Below are 18065 nucleotides of genomic sequence, written 5' to 3'. Positions count from 1 at the left end.
CAATTTTTACTTTGATCCATAACCATCTTCCCCTCTTATCCCGTACTACTTCCTTAACCTGCCAATCAATCGAATTTGATGATAGAATCCCAACTCCTCGAACCGCTGTAGTAGAGGATGAGAAGTATGCATGCGCATATTTCTTTGCCAGGCTAATCTTAGGAAAATTAGTGCAAAAATGGGTTTCTTGCAAAAAGATCACTTCCGGTGCAATTGATACTAACAATTTAAGGAGAACTCCACCCTTATGTGGATTCATGAGCCCATTCACATTACATGAAATTATTTAATATGCTGTGACATCCCTTTTGATCTCTAAAAACATAGACTTGGATCTGTTTTCCCTACAGTATTGCATCCTTCCTCTCACTTTCTTTCCCTTTTCCACCTGACATGAATTGCAAAACAGTAGCTCTTACCCTGTTCACTTTATGTCTGCCATCCCCCACCCGCTTGTGCCCCCTAACCCACCCCATCCCCTTTCCCAGTGGTGGGACATCCCCACCTGCCAGCCCTGGATCCTCCCTCCACTGATTGATCCGGCACCTATCCTCAAAGAACGTGGCCCCCCCACCAACAAAAAAAGATTTTTAAAAACTCCTGCATCAGCAAAAATTGTGTGACCTCTCCATGCATCTTCATCTGGAGAAAAAACATGGAATTGGCCTACCACCAACACATTTAGTTTGGCTTGTTGTACCATAGAGGCTTGTCCTCCCAAACCTTTACATTCTTGAATCAAACCCTGGAATGCCTTACGGCGTTTGGCTGTTACAGCAGCCAAGTCCGAAAACATCCTCATAGGAGCATTCTCAGAAATAGGAAATGATTTTTAACGAATTGCAGTGGCAAAAACCTGTTCTTTTATGCAGAAGTCTGCAAAATTATCTAAAATTGTCTGTGTATACATGCCATCCACAAACATCTGGGCTGGAACCCTATGTGCTCTCATGATAGATAGATCATTCAGGGCATTTGGCAGTATATATTTCTTGATGAGAGAGTTCATCAGCTGGGGAATGTTCTGAATCTCCCCCTGCCACTAACTTCCTTCTGGAATGCCAATAAACCTTAAATTACTGCTTCATGAGTGGTTTTCCAACATCTCACTTTTGGATTCTATTGGTTGCCCTTTTTAAAAATTCTGGTATAATGTTCTTGTTCATTCTTTGAAAGCGATCTTCAAGCACAGACATTCTTTGTTCAGCCTCTAAGAGCAACTGTAACATGGTATCACCAACTTCAGACAGTCTTTGGTTGACTTTTGCAGTGTCCAGACCTTGCTGTATTTTTAGACCCAAAATCTCTGTCAGTATCACTGCCAATAGTGGTCGCAGCACCTCTGAGGTAGAGTTTAAACGGAGTTCCCCATTATACGTTTCCGATGCTATCGCCTGAATTATTTTTCCCCCTGACATGGATGTTGTTGCTTGTCAGGAACCAAATTTGGGCCTACATTTACTGGTTAGGGAGTGCAAACCAATCTTGTGGCACTTAATAACCTTCTTATATCTGGTACATATAATATCAACTTTACCTGAATCTGGGTCGAATTTGGTTGTTCTTGCAAGCGTGGGACAGTTTCTGTCTCCCCTAGGTCTATTTTATAAGTGATTTTCTGAAACAGAGGATAATATTTGGATTTACTTGAGGTGGCAATAGGAGCGATAGCTACTGCAGCAGTTGAGGAGGGGGTAGGCTGGGTATGTAATGAGAGAGGCTTCCCCTGGAATAAATCACTGGAGGAGGTCCAGTAGTGTAGCTAAGGGTGGGCAGGCCAATGCGCGCCACCCCAGGCGGCTGAGTTTTTGGGCGGTGGCCTCCCCTGTTCCTACCTGCCGTCTCGGTGGCGGCAATAACAACCCTGCTCCTCAATGCGTTTGCTGTGCGTAGCAGCAAATGGTCAAAACTCTCACCAGCACCCCCCGCTTTTCACTGCAGCTGCCGCTGTGACCGCCACGGGTGGCCAGAGGCCTAGCTACGCCACTGACTTCCTCTACTCCATTACGTGAAGGTTTCCTCCCCTGTTGAACATAATGAGTGCCCTCCCGCTGCATTTCCTCAATGGATGGCACATTTGCACTAGCGAGTATCCTTTTCTTTCTCCAGCCAGCTACCAGGCACTGTTTTACGTTGCTTTGGTATGACTGGAGCGGGGCGGGTTACCGGTTTGCTTGGCACGCTGTTGTCGCATTACATTGGGATGCATGAGTAAAAGCACCCCATGCTTTGCCGGTTTAGTCCACCCCACGACTCCTTGCATGCTGGGCCCACCTACCACAGGTCAGTTGATCTGCACTGTGCCCTCCGCAGTATACTGCTGTCCATCCACATGAAGCTGCTTTTATATCAATGCGGGGGCCATCGTCACTGTGTCTAGAATCTGCTCCAGGGGCTGCTGTCCATTTCCCCAGCAAACCTTTCCACATGCAGGCAGAAAAACAACCCAATGGCTCTGCGTCTTCACTCCCGCTGCTGCTACTGCTGCCGTGAGCCGTTCCTCAGCCGTTCCGCAGCGACACAGAAGCGTGTGACATCAGTTGGTGGAAGGAATTGAATCTTGGAGATCAGCTGCCGAGCATGGGAATTCCTCTGCTGCTAACTCTTTCCTTCAGATCCACTTGAGACTTGTTGGAAAGCAAGATAGACTCTCTGGCCGTGGACTTAGGTCTGCTGCAAAATGACCACAGGAGAATTTCAACGTGAGTGCTAAAGGTAGAGACAGTTGTATCAGAGCTGGTCCCTACCACAGATGAGTTCAACAAGGTACAATTTTGGAAAATAGTGTGGAGGATCAGGAAGGGATGCCAGAAGTAATAATATAAGGGTGGCGGGCTGACTAGAGAAAATAGAGGGGTACCTCTATGTTCTCCATTCCAGAGGGATGGCTGCAGGAGGCGCATCTGGGGGTCTTTCAAATGTGTATACACTCAAGGAAGCTTGTATGATGCCACTGCGTCTCATCAGACTTGGAGAGCGACCAAAGCCTGTTGTTACACTACAAGGATTGTGATTTTACACCACAAAAGGTGTGCACCAAGGATCACTTTACCAATGATAATGTGAGAATGTTGGTGCACCCAGATTTTACTGCATTGATGCTGAGCTAAACAGATAAACTTGACATCATTCACAACAATAAAGAAGAGGATGCATCATGTCAGACTTCAATATGCACTGGTATAACTGGCCAAGCTGAGGGTGCAAGTGGATAGAAAATCTTTATTTTTCACCAGCCATCTTGAAGCATGAGAATGGCACGAACAACATGACACTAAAGAAAGGATATCTGTGTTGGGGAGGCCAACAAAGCTCTAAATTTGCAAAGGGCATTGTATGAGCCACTTACCAACAGGTTAGAATCTTTACAATGATTGATGTCTCGGAAGGCGAACAGAATTATTTTAATTTCTTTTTTCTCATACAGAACTGTCTGACAGGGTCCACTCTTTGAGCAGTGTTGGAAGTGCAGTAATGTCATTTGGATTGCAATTTGGGCAGAGTGCTCTGGCTCATCAGTCCAGGGTGGAGTATGTTGGGGATTTGTGGTAATGGTTACTAGTTCAAATTTATGAAGTTTGTATTATGCTGGAGAGATGATGGTATTGCTGCAATAAAACAGGATTCAGTGGACAATAGGGGAGGGTAGCACTATGTTGGATAACATGTTAATCCATGATTAGAAGTAATGGCCAAATTAAGTTACCTACGTGAAATGTGACAGTTCTCAACTCCCCCAGCAAAAGGTACAGCCTTTATTAAGATCTTCCAATGCTAACTTTGCCATCGTGCCCAAAATATGCCGTGCCCACACTGGAAGCAGATTCTTTGGCTGGAATAGCCTCCCTGAGTCTCTGAGACTAACCACAGACCTACTATCCTTCAGGAAGAACTTAAAAACCTGGCTTTTTAATAACTAATGGGTCCTTTACGCATGTTTTTCTTTCCGTTGTCATGCGCCAGGACACTCTAGTCTGAGTAGCTGTGCGCTATATCAAATACACAATTTCAATTCATTTATTAAAAGGCAGAGGGTCAAGGTCATTTTCCTTCAAGTAATGCCTCTTCCAAAAGTGAAAGGCCAAGGCCTCCACAAAGGAGGGTGAGGGCTTGTATATTGCACCACTTATTTGGCATTTACCTATGGGGCGGTCAACTGGATTTGACCTGTTACATATTTTCAACCTATGTTAGAAATTATTGACACTGAGTGGAGCTAGTTCATAGTGTAGGCAGATTGGAAGGAAAGGACCTCGCATTCATAAATGTTGATGCACCAAATGAGGATCAACAGAAGTTGTTTAATAGTGTGGCCCCACAATTGAAAACTCTACTACCCATATAATATTGGGGTGATTTTTACGATATTGTAGACAGGTCACACCCTCCATTACCCATGTCGACCGCACACAGAAGAGCCAAGGCTTTCTGCAATTGAATGTCGCAGTGGGGGATGACTAGTCAAGGAGGAAATACTCCTTTTATTCTGGCATGCATAATCTCCATGTTAGTCTGGACAGATGTTTATGCTGCCATCATATTCACACCAACGCTGTGCTAGCGTCATCCTTGCTAAAACTCATACCACAATTCCCTGATATTAGCACTTAATTGGGGCACTGCTAGAAAACGTATCCTAACTTGGAAACTTGACACAGAGATGTTAGAGGATTCAGTTTTCTAAGCTGCACTTGAATAAACAATCCATAATCATTTTTTTTTAATTATTTTTTATTGTGATCCATCATAGCAAAAAGAATAAAACAATCCATTTCACATATCTATATAGACTACCAGCACCTCAATACATGCTCAGAACAAATTTCAGATCAATCATAGTCCATTAACAAACAGGTCAGCCTCAAATTACACTGTTCATTATAAAATGGAAGACCAGAAGAACTATTTGCACTTTTATCCCTTACCCAGGGATTTCCGCTATAAATTGACCACAAATGTTATTGAATTTCGTAACACTCCCACAGCGAAGAGCACACAGCCACTCTTTATCTCTTACTTGCTCCATCTTTACCAGCCACTCACCCATGGGGGCATCAGTCAAGTCCTCCATCTTAGAAGCAATAAAGATATGGCCACCACCACTGCAACATATAATGATTTTAAAAATCTGGGACCAAATCATACAACATTATCATAACCTATTAACTTCAACCACAAATAAGGAACTAGTTGTATCTGCCAAGCCACTTCCAGAAACCAGAATATCTCTCTCAAGAATTCTTGAATGGCGGCACACTGCCCAATTACATGGGACCAATAAGCATTGTCATCTGAACATCTAAAACAATTACTTGACCATGCAGGGTTAATGTGGGCCTAAAATTGTGGGGATCTATAAAGCAACCATTTTGTATAAAATTGCATTTTCCGCCAGTTAGCACCTCTCAAAACCTTCAAATTAAATGTATTAATTTCATCCCACATCTTCCTCCTTAATTTGAACCCTTTATATTCCTCCCATCTACTAACTGCTTTTGGTACATATCAGGGCCCCTGCCGGATACAAGCAATCTTTTTCATTCTCCAGGTTGATAAAAATCTTGCGTCTCAAGCAGGTTCATAACTAAGTTTCAACTATCACAAATCTGTCTAATCTCCAAAACCCTTAATTTACTGGCCAGGGCTTTATGAGAACTTAACAGCCAAAAATTCATTTTGACAGATTCTTGGATTTCAGGCCAGCTCTTCCACATTTCTCCAGCCATGAAATTGGGCACCTAACGAAACCCCACTCCTTCTCATTTCCGAACTATGTTTGGGTCCATCCTAGCCATTAAGTCTCAACTCAGTTCTGTAAGGGGCATTGCTGCATTTAGGTAAGGGATTGCTTATCACCTAAAAAGTTACCCACGCCTATTTAAAAGAACCAAATCAGACTCTTGTAGTGTTTTTTGGGGGTAATTTTGTCCATTTTAAGACATTCCTGATATTATATTCCATTAAAATCAAACCCATAAGATTGTTCTTAAAATCTTACGCCTGACCAAAGATTCAAATCTAGATGTTTTGTGCAAAATAGGCAAAACATTATTCAATGAGATTGGGAAGTGCTAAACCACCCTGCTCCTAAGTTTTAGATAAAGTGCCAAGTGCTAGTCAAGTGGTTTTATCTTGCCAAATACATATTGTAAACATAGATTTCACTCTTCTAAAAAGCAATGTCACTAATACAGCCCTCCCTTGCATGGTAAGGGGAAGCAGGTTCCATTGTCCAAACAAAGCTTTAACTTTTGAAATTAACGGGGCAAAATTAAGGTTGTATAAGTCTCCAACCTTTGATGAATATCTGATATCCAGGTACCTCTTGGGCTGCTTGGGACAGGTTGGTGGAGTGGTGCACTGCTTGTTGTTACGACAATGGTGGTCATTAAATCAATGAGTCTTGGTATGTGATAAGTCTTGTTTATTTTCCAAGACATAGATTGCCAGCCAACGCGTTTCGTTCAATTAATGAACTTCTTCAGGGCTTTATGGGCGCTCTTGTGAAATCACGGTCAAACAATTAAGTAGCCAAAGTACAGCGCAGGGGCCACCTTGATAAGGGCCTGTGTGCCAAGACTCATTGATTTAATGACCACCATTGTCGTAACAACAAGCAGTGCACCACTCCACCAACCTGTCCCTCCAGTTTTCTGCTAAGCAGTTGGCACTCCTCAACGGCGAGTGCTGGAGTTTGTCTTGTGCACGCTTACTCTACATCCAATCACTAATTGATAATAAGGGAACAACATAGGGTAGTGTGGTCACTGTGTCCGTCGTTGTCTGGAATTACAACCTCTTGGGCTGCTTGTTTAAGCAGGAGGCCACATGTGGGAGACGACCTCAAAAGCTTTTTCCTGTGTAAACCTGCTAGCATCGAGAAGCAGCATTATACCAACCACATACAGGTATATCTTACCCATCTGAGGTACAGGAGGGTGAATGTTCCTATTCTTCCCAATTGCAATCACCAATGGTTCGATATAAAAAGCTAATAGAACTGGTGGCAGGGGACAACCATACAGAGTGTCACGCAGACTTACACTAACCCCACCTCGGCTGCATTAACTATGATCTTTGCTTCAGCACTTTCATACATCATATATATCAATCTTGTGATCTAGGAGGTTTTGTAAATGAAGTAAGGTCCTTGTAGGTTATCAATCTAGTAGCCAGTAGTGTAGATCATATATGTAGGTTAACTCAGTTACAATTAAGATGGTGAGTAAGTTCCTCATCGTGAGCAGCATCCTGCTGCTCAGCCCCACTCATTTCAACTCATACAAACCATGCACTTATGAACATTCTATTACATCACATTCTCACGGGCTGAGCAGCAAGGAACTAAGAAACAACAGGATCTAACATATCTCTTTCCTTCAGAAAACACAAGTAACAACAGGAAGCTAAGTAGAAGAAAAATACATATTCAGCACCTTCTGTAAATATAAGTAACCAATCCTTAAATTACATCGAAATATCACATTACATAAATACATTCATTCCTTAGGTAGTAATAGTAAAATCACGTTACATAAGATCACATTGCATGAATCATTACTTTCTTTGAATTATAAAGGAAGATGAAATAACATTACATAAAGATGGGAAACAACCTTTACATCGCGGATTTTACTCCGCAAACAATCACAACGCGGTCGTTACAACGACCGTGTTATTACCACGCAGTGCTATTACTACGCAAGTCATTACATCGATTTGCAGTAGATGGCCCTCTAACATAAGGAATAGTATAGTTTACTATCCCAACACCTTCCCTACTGTTACGTAGACTGGAGTTGGAATAGTAAATTATACATTTCTAATGTTACGGCGCCATCTACTGCAAGTCGATGTAATGACTTGCATAGTAATGTTATTGCGTGCACAAGGCTGTCATTGTAATGACCGCGTTGTGATTGTTTTGCGGAGTAAGATCCGCATTGTAAACGTATATATTCCATAAAGATCACATACTATATATCGTCTGCTCCCACAAGAAAGCACTAGATATATATATATATATATATAGCAGGATACAACTTGTACATACACCACTTCACACCTCATAGGACATAGGAATTTACACACCCCTACTTATGTACACACTGAAAGACGTAAGTAGCAACTCACTCCTATTACTGCACAACTTACAGGACAAATGAACTAACGCCTTCCCGTTACTGCATGCCTGGCAGGATAAAGGAACCCTCATGTTCCCCCTACTGCAAACACTGCAGGACAAAAGAACCCTCATGTCCCCACTACTGCTCACACTGCAGGACAAAGGAATCCTCATGATCCCATTACTGCAACATATTAGGTATCTTCCAACCATAGATATTCCTATTATAGGGAAATCATCGCTCTGGGTATCATCTAACCCAACTCACCCGCACTCACAGGGAATTGTGCAATGGGTATGTTCCAACCCACTAGCCACACACTGTCACAAAATAAGACCTAACCCAAACACACACCTTCACATAAAGACATTTCACCGGGTACCTCAAAATGTAATAGGCATTCATACTGAAAAAAAACACATGCACTCATCCGGAAGTGCAACCACCCCCACTTACTGCACACATGAACACATTCACCACAGCAGACAACAACCCATTTAGCATGGTAAACAGTCCAAACAACCAAACCTTAATGACTGCAGGCATAGGCATAGTATTAGAAATAAATATAGAAATAAACATAGTGCCACATGACAGTGGCTAGCAATAGCAATCATGTGATGAGTGAGCGACATCTCACCTGAGCCCACTGCCAAACTGGCACTTGAATGATTTCACTTTTAACTTCGAACAGTAGCTCCAGAATGACTTCACCTTTAACTTTGGACAATAGCTCCAGAATGACTTCACCTTTAACTTCAGATCAACATGCCTGTCTCACCACAGTGCTGTGCGCAAATGTCACTTCTGCTCACCACAATGTTGGTAGAAAATGCCACTTTTCCTCTTGTTGACGATCTCTGAGCACCTCCGTGCAGACACATGCTGCCAAATATGGCGCTGCAGTCTCTAGGTCACAAACATCTTGTGCTATCATTATATAAACACGCTGAACGTAGCAATGGCAAATCAACTCAGGGACACAACAACCAATACAAAATGGCTGGTGCCAACGCGCCACGTCACAGAGTGTGACTGCTCCAAGTTAATAATGCATGCAGTGACATCACGTGGTTCTTTCCAAGTAGCCGCAGCTTCAGCGGTTCTGCACCATGGAAACAGTCACTATGGGAACACAATCACAGACAGGTGCTGTGGCTCATGCTCTCCTGAACACGTGGCTACCAGCTTCAATCCAGCTGCTTGTGGATTACTACGCGATTCCACAGATAAGCAACCACAAACGTACTAATATTGCCCACGATCTTTGAAATTCAAAAATCCACAACATGCCCTTCTTGCTAACACAGAGCAGCTGACCCGTCACTGGTCAACTGTCCACGGGGCTCGAATTATGACCCTGAGTGCCATTTCTTCAAACACACGATGCACATAACTCTCCCTAACGCAATGCTGTGGGTTAATGTCACACAAATATTTGTAACTTCAAACACTACTGATTCAGCATAATTGCCCTTCTATCCTCAGTTGCACCACTGCATAGCCTGGTCACAGCACCAAAAATCAGTCATAGCTCGAGCCCTTCCCAACTTGCTGCAATAATTATATAACAGCGCTGCTGGTTGATTGGAAGTGCACTTCCCAATTCAATGCAGTTAGAACCATTAAATGTTGCCGGCTGATTTTCAAATAAAACCACCAGTTCTCACCAAATAATTTCTGCAATTTCAGTCCACAACATGATAATAAACATGCCTTCAAATGAGTTATCCACATTTCAGATTACTTCATCACAGATTTAATGCCAAATCTTTAATTCTATAACTGACTGTAGGTTGGTTGTCTTCAAATCACATATTTCTAATGCTCAAATGCAGTATGTCTGCAAGGCACAAGGTCAAACATCCAAACATCAATTCTGTAGGTTGTCTGTGTAAAAAAAAAATATATATCAAATGCCATTTCTGCAGGCTGTCTGTCTTCAAGCCCCATATGTCAAACACCATTTCTATAGGCTGTCTGATTTAATAGACACCGGTGGGGCATCCAGGGCATTGCTTTGGCTTCTCTTGAGACTTCAGCTTGCTTCTCTTAGGTTCTTGTGCAGTTTCTTCAGTTTCTTAGCTTTTCCTGCATGGTTCTTTTTTTTCCAATCGTCACCACTTTTGTAAATGAAAAAAGGCCCTTGTAGGCAATCAATCCAGTAGCCAGTAGTGTAGATCATATAAGTAGGTTTATTCAATTCCAACTGATATGATAAGAAAATTCCCCACTGGGAGCAGCTTCCTGCTGCTAAGCCCCACTCATTCCAACTGACTATTCACACAAACCATGCACTCATGAACATTCTATTACATCCCATTCTCACAGGCTGAGCAGCAAGAAACTAAGAGACAACAGGATATAACAGGAGGGTACCCCAAACTTTGCTAGAATAGAGAAAAAATGCCTCTCAGACCACAAGGTTGAAAGCCTTGTCCTTGTCTAATAAAAAAACTACAGCACGGATATTATTAGCATCGAGATAATCCAGCACCTCAGCTAAATAGTGTTTAATGTCCCTAACTGTCAACCAGGAATAACCCCGTTCAGGTCCTTGTGTATTAATTTTGCTGCTATGCAATTAAATCTATTACTTAGCAATTTTATAATGATCTTAAAAATCCGAATTAAATAATGAAATCAGGTGATGTGAGCTTGGATCTTCCCCATCCTTTCCTTTTTCAAAAAGCTAACCACATTCCCCATATTAAACAAAGCAGGTACGGGACCGCCCTCCAGCATAGAATTAGCAACCAACAGTAAATTTTTCACTAAAACATTCAGGAACGCCTTATAAAACTCACCTGGAAAACCATCTGGGCCACAGACCTTACCACTTGGAAGGCTTCTAACCACCTCAACCAGGCCTTCCACTGAATAAGGGTGAGCTATACTTTCCACATCTCCTTCGGTAAGAGTGTGAATATCCAACCCCGCCAGAAAATCCCACAAAGCTCCATTATCGATCACTTGATTATGACTATAAATTCATCGATAGTGTTCAAGCAAGATTTCACCAAGATTACCCTGTTGCTTACTACGAACCCCAGAGATTGGGCACTTCAAAGCATGGATCCTATTCCTTGCTACTTGTTTTCAGGCCTGCCATGCTAGAAACCTTCCAGTAGCATTTTCTGCTTGTAGGCTCGATTTAATGCAAAGCCCTTAACATAGTAAAAGTCTCTTAGTGCATGTTTAGCCTTCTCAAGTACTTTTCTGTTCACTTTGGAAGGGTGCCTCAAAAATGTATCATGAACTTCATGGGAAGCCTTTTCCAAGGCCTGCTTTTGCTCTTTGGTATTTCTATCATTGGCCACATCTTTTGCTGTCTCTAGTCCTCTTAAATATGCTTTTAGTGTGCCCCATACCACATCTGGTGGGCCGACCCATGGTTCCTTACCAAAGATTATTTAATCTCTTCTGTGCATGTCCTAACAAATCCCTCCTCCTCTAAGTACTGTTTACTAACAACCCACCTCCTCACTTTTGGACTATCACTTCCCACAAAAAGCTGCAGTTCCAGAATTGTATGATCTTAGAATCCATTAGGGAGGGTCCGTTGACCCTTAAAAATCAGGGTTTTAAAGATTAAATCAAAATCAATCTGCAAGGACGTATGATTCCTTCCTCAAAAGTATGGAAATATTTTATTACTAGTAATCCATCCCCCCAGGGATTGATTAACAAAATAGTTTTTTGACAGTTTTGCATAACATTTGCAACCCTGGGCTTAAACAGTCTTTTAAGAATTACAGAGTAATCTATTCTGGGATTTTTCCAAATGTTAAAGTCCCCACTAATAATAATCTCGCCTGGGACTAACATTAATGATTGAAATAGCTTCTTGTATGGCCTAACTTGGAAAAAAACGAGCATGCATGTTGCTGACCCCGTCAAGCACTCTGTGTTTGATTTATGGGCGGGGGAAACTTCAGTACCCCGGTAGGCCACCTGGGCAGATGAGAAACCTCTATACCCTGGCCGATTCTTAAACATGGAGAAATGTAAAGGTTGTACTGCTGGTATATGACTATCCAGCAACAGCACTGCCAATAGACTACCTTCCTCCACCCAGAGTTCTATAACGCGGGGCTTCTTTTTATTGTTAAGCCCGTTAACATTGAATTAAACCACCTTCTGGACACTCCTACAATCCTCAGACTCTTTCTACTATAAACATGATCAGTCACAGTGCGTGGACTGCCTAAAGTGTTAAGTGCCAGCCTAAAGCTCAAAGTGCATCCAATCACTAAAGTGCAACCCATGCTCCTAGTAGCCACCCTAAACGTCCATATCTTGTCAATAGGTGCTCTAGAGCCCTTACTAAAGTGCAAAAGTGCATGACCGAGAAATACTACAAGCTTCTTAAACTTCAGGGTTCAACTGTAAATCCACACATCACTAGATGGGGATCCCTACTTTATACTGATCCTAAAGCTGCTATCCTTGCAAATGGCCTTACTTCTTCTTATTTTACTCTACATTGAAGTGTGCACCAAGACTGCCCTTTATCCCCTTTCCTTTTTAATTTGGCACTATAACCAATTTTTTATCCAGAATACAACAAAATCAACATATTCATGGTTTCCCATTTAATACCCATCAGATTAAATTAGCAGCATATGCTGACAATGTCTTACTGTTCCTCTCTCAACCTCAGTCTACTCTCCCGGCATTTTTACAGGATGTTGACTCCTATACATTGGTATCTAGCTAAAAATTGAATAATGAGAAATGTGAAATATTGCCTCTAACTAGATATACCTTCAAAGAGGAATTTTTTATTTCCAACTTGGCAAGGTGTCCCCTTTATATCAAATGCCTTGGCCCATGGTTCACCCCATCCATTAAAACTTCAATTTCCTTACATTTTGACAAATGCCTTAATAAACTGAATTTGCTCACAAAGAAATGGCATCCACTCTATTTGTCCTGATGGGGTCGACTTGATATAATTAAAATGATGTTAGTCTCTATCATAATTTACACTATACCTAGCATCCCACTAATTATACCACTCAAATTTCTTCATAAGATTAACTCTATGCTTGTGGAACAACACAAATTCTCGTATGTCACTGTCAAAATTGTCACACCCAAAATCAAAAGGAGATATAAACTTTCCTGATTTTTCTAGAAAGTGCGTCTACACCGGTCCTTAAACACTCCTGTAAATTGCTGGATTCTGTCTTTCACTCTACCCCGAAAGATCTTGATAATTTTCTTGTTTCCACTATTTGGCATAATAAAGATATACTAATAAACAATAAACCAATATATTGGAAAAAGGGGGTTCTCTGGGTACACTAAAATTTTGAACAGGACACATTTCTTACATTCTCACAAGTGCGCCATCTTTTTCACCTCCACTCTTCCTTCCAAAGTATATTTTCGGATCTACAAACCGCAATACATAATGCATATACTCACTCCCCCTCTTCTATTTCTTCTTCTTCCTCTGTTGATTCTAGATGGTATAACCTTCTCTGTATAAATCACAAAAGCATCTAGGGGCAGATTTACAAGCCCCTTGCTCCTCTTTTGCGTCACTTTTCCCATGTTAAAAATGACGCAAAAGTGGCGCAAGGGGCTAGTAATTCTGTCCACTACTAATTACTCTCATTTGACATCCTCTTCTAGTGATAGAAATAAAACAAAGCTAGAACTCTCCTGGGAATCTGACTTAGATACAAAATGGTCCATCTCCTTCTGGAATAAGATCTGGACAAAACTTAGAAAATCTTTTAGGGCAGCAAATACCACACAAACTCCTTTTTCATTTTATAACAGACTTGTATTGTGTCTTATGGCCTTGCATAAAATGCATTCTGAATTTCCTGGTACTTGCTGGTCATGTTCCTTTGAGCATGCTGATTATAGCATCTACTTTTCACATGTCCATTTGTGCTCAAGTTTTGGAATCAAATATGGGCTCAGATTAATACAATATTTCAGACCAGAGTTCCTTTTTCACTTACTAATATTTTCTTGGGAAGCTTATCTACTGGTTGGGACATGTGTCAATCTCGGATATGAATTGTTGATTTACTGCTAGCAGTTGCATTTCAGCAGATTACGAAGAATCGAAAGCATTTGTCTCAACTATCTTTTCAAATATGGTGGTATGCTGCCTGTCACAACCATAAATTGGACACTATCTATTGCTGTGAAACGTTTACATTTATGGTCTCCTGTTACACAGTTCTTAGATGATAGTGCAAAATGTGTCTTTGCTCCTGCACCCTCTTAACAAGAAGTTATTCAGCCTCCTTTACTTTCCTTTTATTGATATTGATACTCTTTAACATGATTATTTTTATCATTCGAACAACTGTACATTTATATAACATTAAGATTTTGCTTGTACAAACCATCTCTCTTTACTTCCTGACATATACTATTTATTTTCTCCTGGACAACTGATTTGAACTAATGCTGTTCATAATGTACTCCTTTATGTTTTATTGCATTAAGAATTGATTTTTTCATATTTCTTCAATAAACTTACTTTTGAACTGGAAGTGTCTTTATTTTGTTATGGCTAAAATGAGCCTGGGCTGCGAATTTCCGCAATGGACCAAATTATTATATACCATCCAGTTTGCTCAAATTAAAAAGAGAGGTTTAATCTTTGGAATATGTCCTAGGGTTAGGGGATCAAGGCAGGGCTGTTCCTTTTCCCCTGTTTTATTTGTCATATCAGTGGAGCTTCTGACCTTCACAGAGGGCACTGTTTTCAGAGCTTGTGATTATTGGCCCACCTCAATATATATTTTACTCTATGCAGATAATATATTCTTGTATCTTCTTTTTAATGTTTATGTTTCTCTGCTGGCAAAAATTGTCAGGAAATGGGGCTTTGAGATCATGTCCTATGCAGACGATACCCAGTTGATGATATCACTGGGGGAGAATCACAATAAGACCAGAAGCAAACTACGGGGATGCCTCAGTAAAATAGCAGGATGGATGACAAAGCATTGTCTAAAAAATAATGCAGAGAAAACAGGGACTCAGCTGTTTGGTGATGCACATTCTATTTGGGATGCTTCTTGGTGGCCTGAGTCAATAGGGGAGATGCCTGCTCCCAAGGAATCTGCAAAAATTGTGCGGGTCATTATTGACGACCAACTCTCCATGCAAGAATATGTCAGGGCTACGTTTGGCAAATGCTTTGACATCATGAAGTTATTGAGAAGACTGTTCCAATGGATCACAACAGCCTAGCAAAAAACTAAAGTCCAGACCCCTATAACGAATAGGCATGGCTTATTAACTTTTTACAAGAGTGCAGGTAATCCGCAATGCTGCAGCTAAGCCAATCTGCAGTATAGACAGATTTGGCTATGCATTGTCTTGTGTAGTATCTTTACATTGGCTGCCTGTGTGCAAGAGAGTGAATTTCAAACTCTGCTACGCTCATAAAACTTTGCACAATTCAGGCCCGGAGATTGAACAAATTAGAGTGGAATTTTACAATCCCACTTGCAATTTGAGATCTCGCAACTTGGCCCTTGCTAAAACCAAGGGACCCATGTATCAATGAGGCACACAAGGCACTCCACAACACCGGACCAACGTACCTCAATAGCCGACTCAGCCTCTACACCCCCACCCGCCAGCTATGCTCTGCAGACCGCGCCCTTACCACCGTCCCCCGCACCTGAAGAGTGACCGCCGGCGGCAGATCATTCTCCCACCTCGCCGCCAAGACATGGAACACCCTCCCCATCTGCCTGTGGCAGACTGAAGACATTTTGACCTTCAGAAGACTTCTCAAGACCTGGCTTTTCAAACAGTAGCAACTTCCCCCCCTCCCCCCTCCTTGCGCCTTGAGACCCTCGCGTGTATGTAGTGCGCTTTACGAATACCATGATTTATTGATTGATTGATTGGAGAAAAAAACGGTCGCAAACGGGCAGATTCTCAGAATCTGCCCCTATGCGACCTGTATTTTTGCATTTGGAATGCATCATCCCAAATGCAAAAATCGTAATATAAGTAATTGCAAAATTTGCAATTACTTAAATTGCTATTGCGTTTAAGGAATCGCAAATTAATTCATGATGCAAATTGAAATAGCCTTTTCGCTATTAGGGGTCGCAAATTACCGTCAAATGAAACTTGATGGTAATTTGTGAAAACTTTGAAAAATGCACTTAAGTGCCTTTCTCAAAGTTACATCTTACACACACACATGCCATTGTGGCATGTGTGTGTTCTACATGTGGTCATATGGCAATTTAAGGGGTGCAACAGGGTATCCTTTTGGCACCCTTGCACCCTTAAAATTGCATGCGCAATTTGCGAGTACCTATTTGGTACTCCCAAATTGCGCATGCAATCATTGCAATTTCCAGTGATTCCTCCATAAGAATGAATGGGTAGCCATTCCTTAATTGCGACTCGCAATTAAGGAATGTTTAGGAATCGCGAAATCTTGTGCGATTCCTACATGCATAGACAATTGCGATTCTTAAAAAATCGCAATTAATGATTTGCAATTGCCTATTTTGATGCATGTGCACCCAAAAGTATAAGCAAAGTCAGAACAGGTGGCCGATCTTTCACTTCTCTGGCTGCTGCTCACTGGAATCCCTTACCTCTTGATGTTCGTCTTGTCGATAACCATACCAGGCTTAGAAAAAAATTACAAACCTGCCTCTTTCCAGGCTAATGGATTTGTGTGATGTTCCAGTTCAGTGGAGCTCTCTCAGTGGATAGGCTGGGTAACTGGCTAGTGCTGTGGGATAAGTGTTGCAATCTGCATGGTGAAAGGTCAAATGTAATGGGTGAGGTTGAGATCCTTCAGGGTTTGGGACAGCTTTCAGGATAGTGGTGAACTGTGGCAAATCCACTCTATACTGAAGGTGGGAGATGACATACAATGGGTACCAACTATGATAGAAATACCTGGGACAAAATGCTGGAAGAACATATCATAGCAGCCCTAACCTCCTTAAGGCATTCCTTTAAATTGTAGCAAATGCTACACTTATTAGTAATGGGGAAAAACTCTATTGAAGTTAGTCTTACTCCTAGGCTTTTCTCTTCACTGCCTATACAAATCCAGGATCTCATAGTCCCTGTGCCTACTCATCATCCAATGTAGTGTGATCTTTCTCAGTCCAGTCATGCAGGCCACTCCAGTTACCCTTCTGTGGCAATAATATCGAAAGGAATGGGATCTCCCTTGCATGTTAGAGCTACCAGCACATTCTGGTCCAAATGTAGCAAAGTGTAATATCCAGGATTCCCTCGTTTTTTAAGAGAGTTTTCCTAAAAGGATTGAGTAGCAACTGCGTGAGAGTGTCATGTGCAGGTATATCCAGGGAGCCATCCCCAGCTGTGTTGCAGGAATATCCCTCCATCTAGCTGCCTATTATAATTTTGCAGCTATTCCCACATATAATGTGCATTTACTAATAAGAAATGTCCCAGAATAATTCCTATTTAATTGGAGCAACTAGGTGGGTCATTATCCCAACCGAGAGATTGATTTAATGTACATTTTGTAGCCGGAGTTTAATAGGGTTAAATTAGAGACGCAGAAGTGGGGGAGCCCCAAATATAATATTCCAGTTAGAAATCTAAATTAGATATATAAGGACTCACAAGTGAGGTCCTTTCTGCAAATAGGGGGATCCAGCTATGTGTAAAAGCTCTTCAGTTGTTCTAAAAAATTGTAAAAAATGGAGATCAAAGAAAAAAAAGGAATAAAGGTATGTACGATTCTGACCAGTTCACTGGCAGTTCATGTTTATGTGATGGGGGGTTAGAAATAGGAAAAGGAAAATGTACGTAGGTTTTAGTTGGAAGCTAGCCTACGCTCAGCAGTTAAATCACAACTATCTTTTGGCAGAATGCCGATCAGGGTAGAAGGAAGGTAGCATTACTCCTTTCAGCATATCCCACCGTGGCAATCGGTGGGATAGG

This window comes from Triturus cristatus, chromosome 6 (genome assembly GCF_964204655.1).
Source record: "Triturus cristatus chromosome 6, aTriCri1.1, whole genome shotgun sequence".
In the NCBI taxonomy this organism is placed as follows: Eukaryota; Metazoa; Chordata; class Amphibia; order Caudata; family Salamandridae; genus Triturus; species Triturus cristatus.
Note: the sequence above shows the minus strand (reverse complement) of the source record.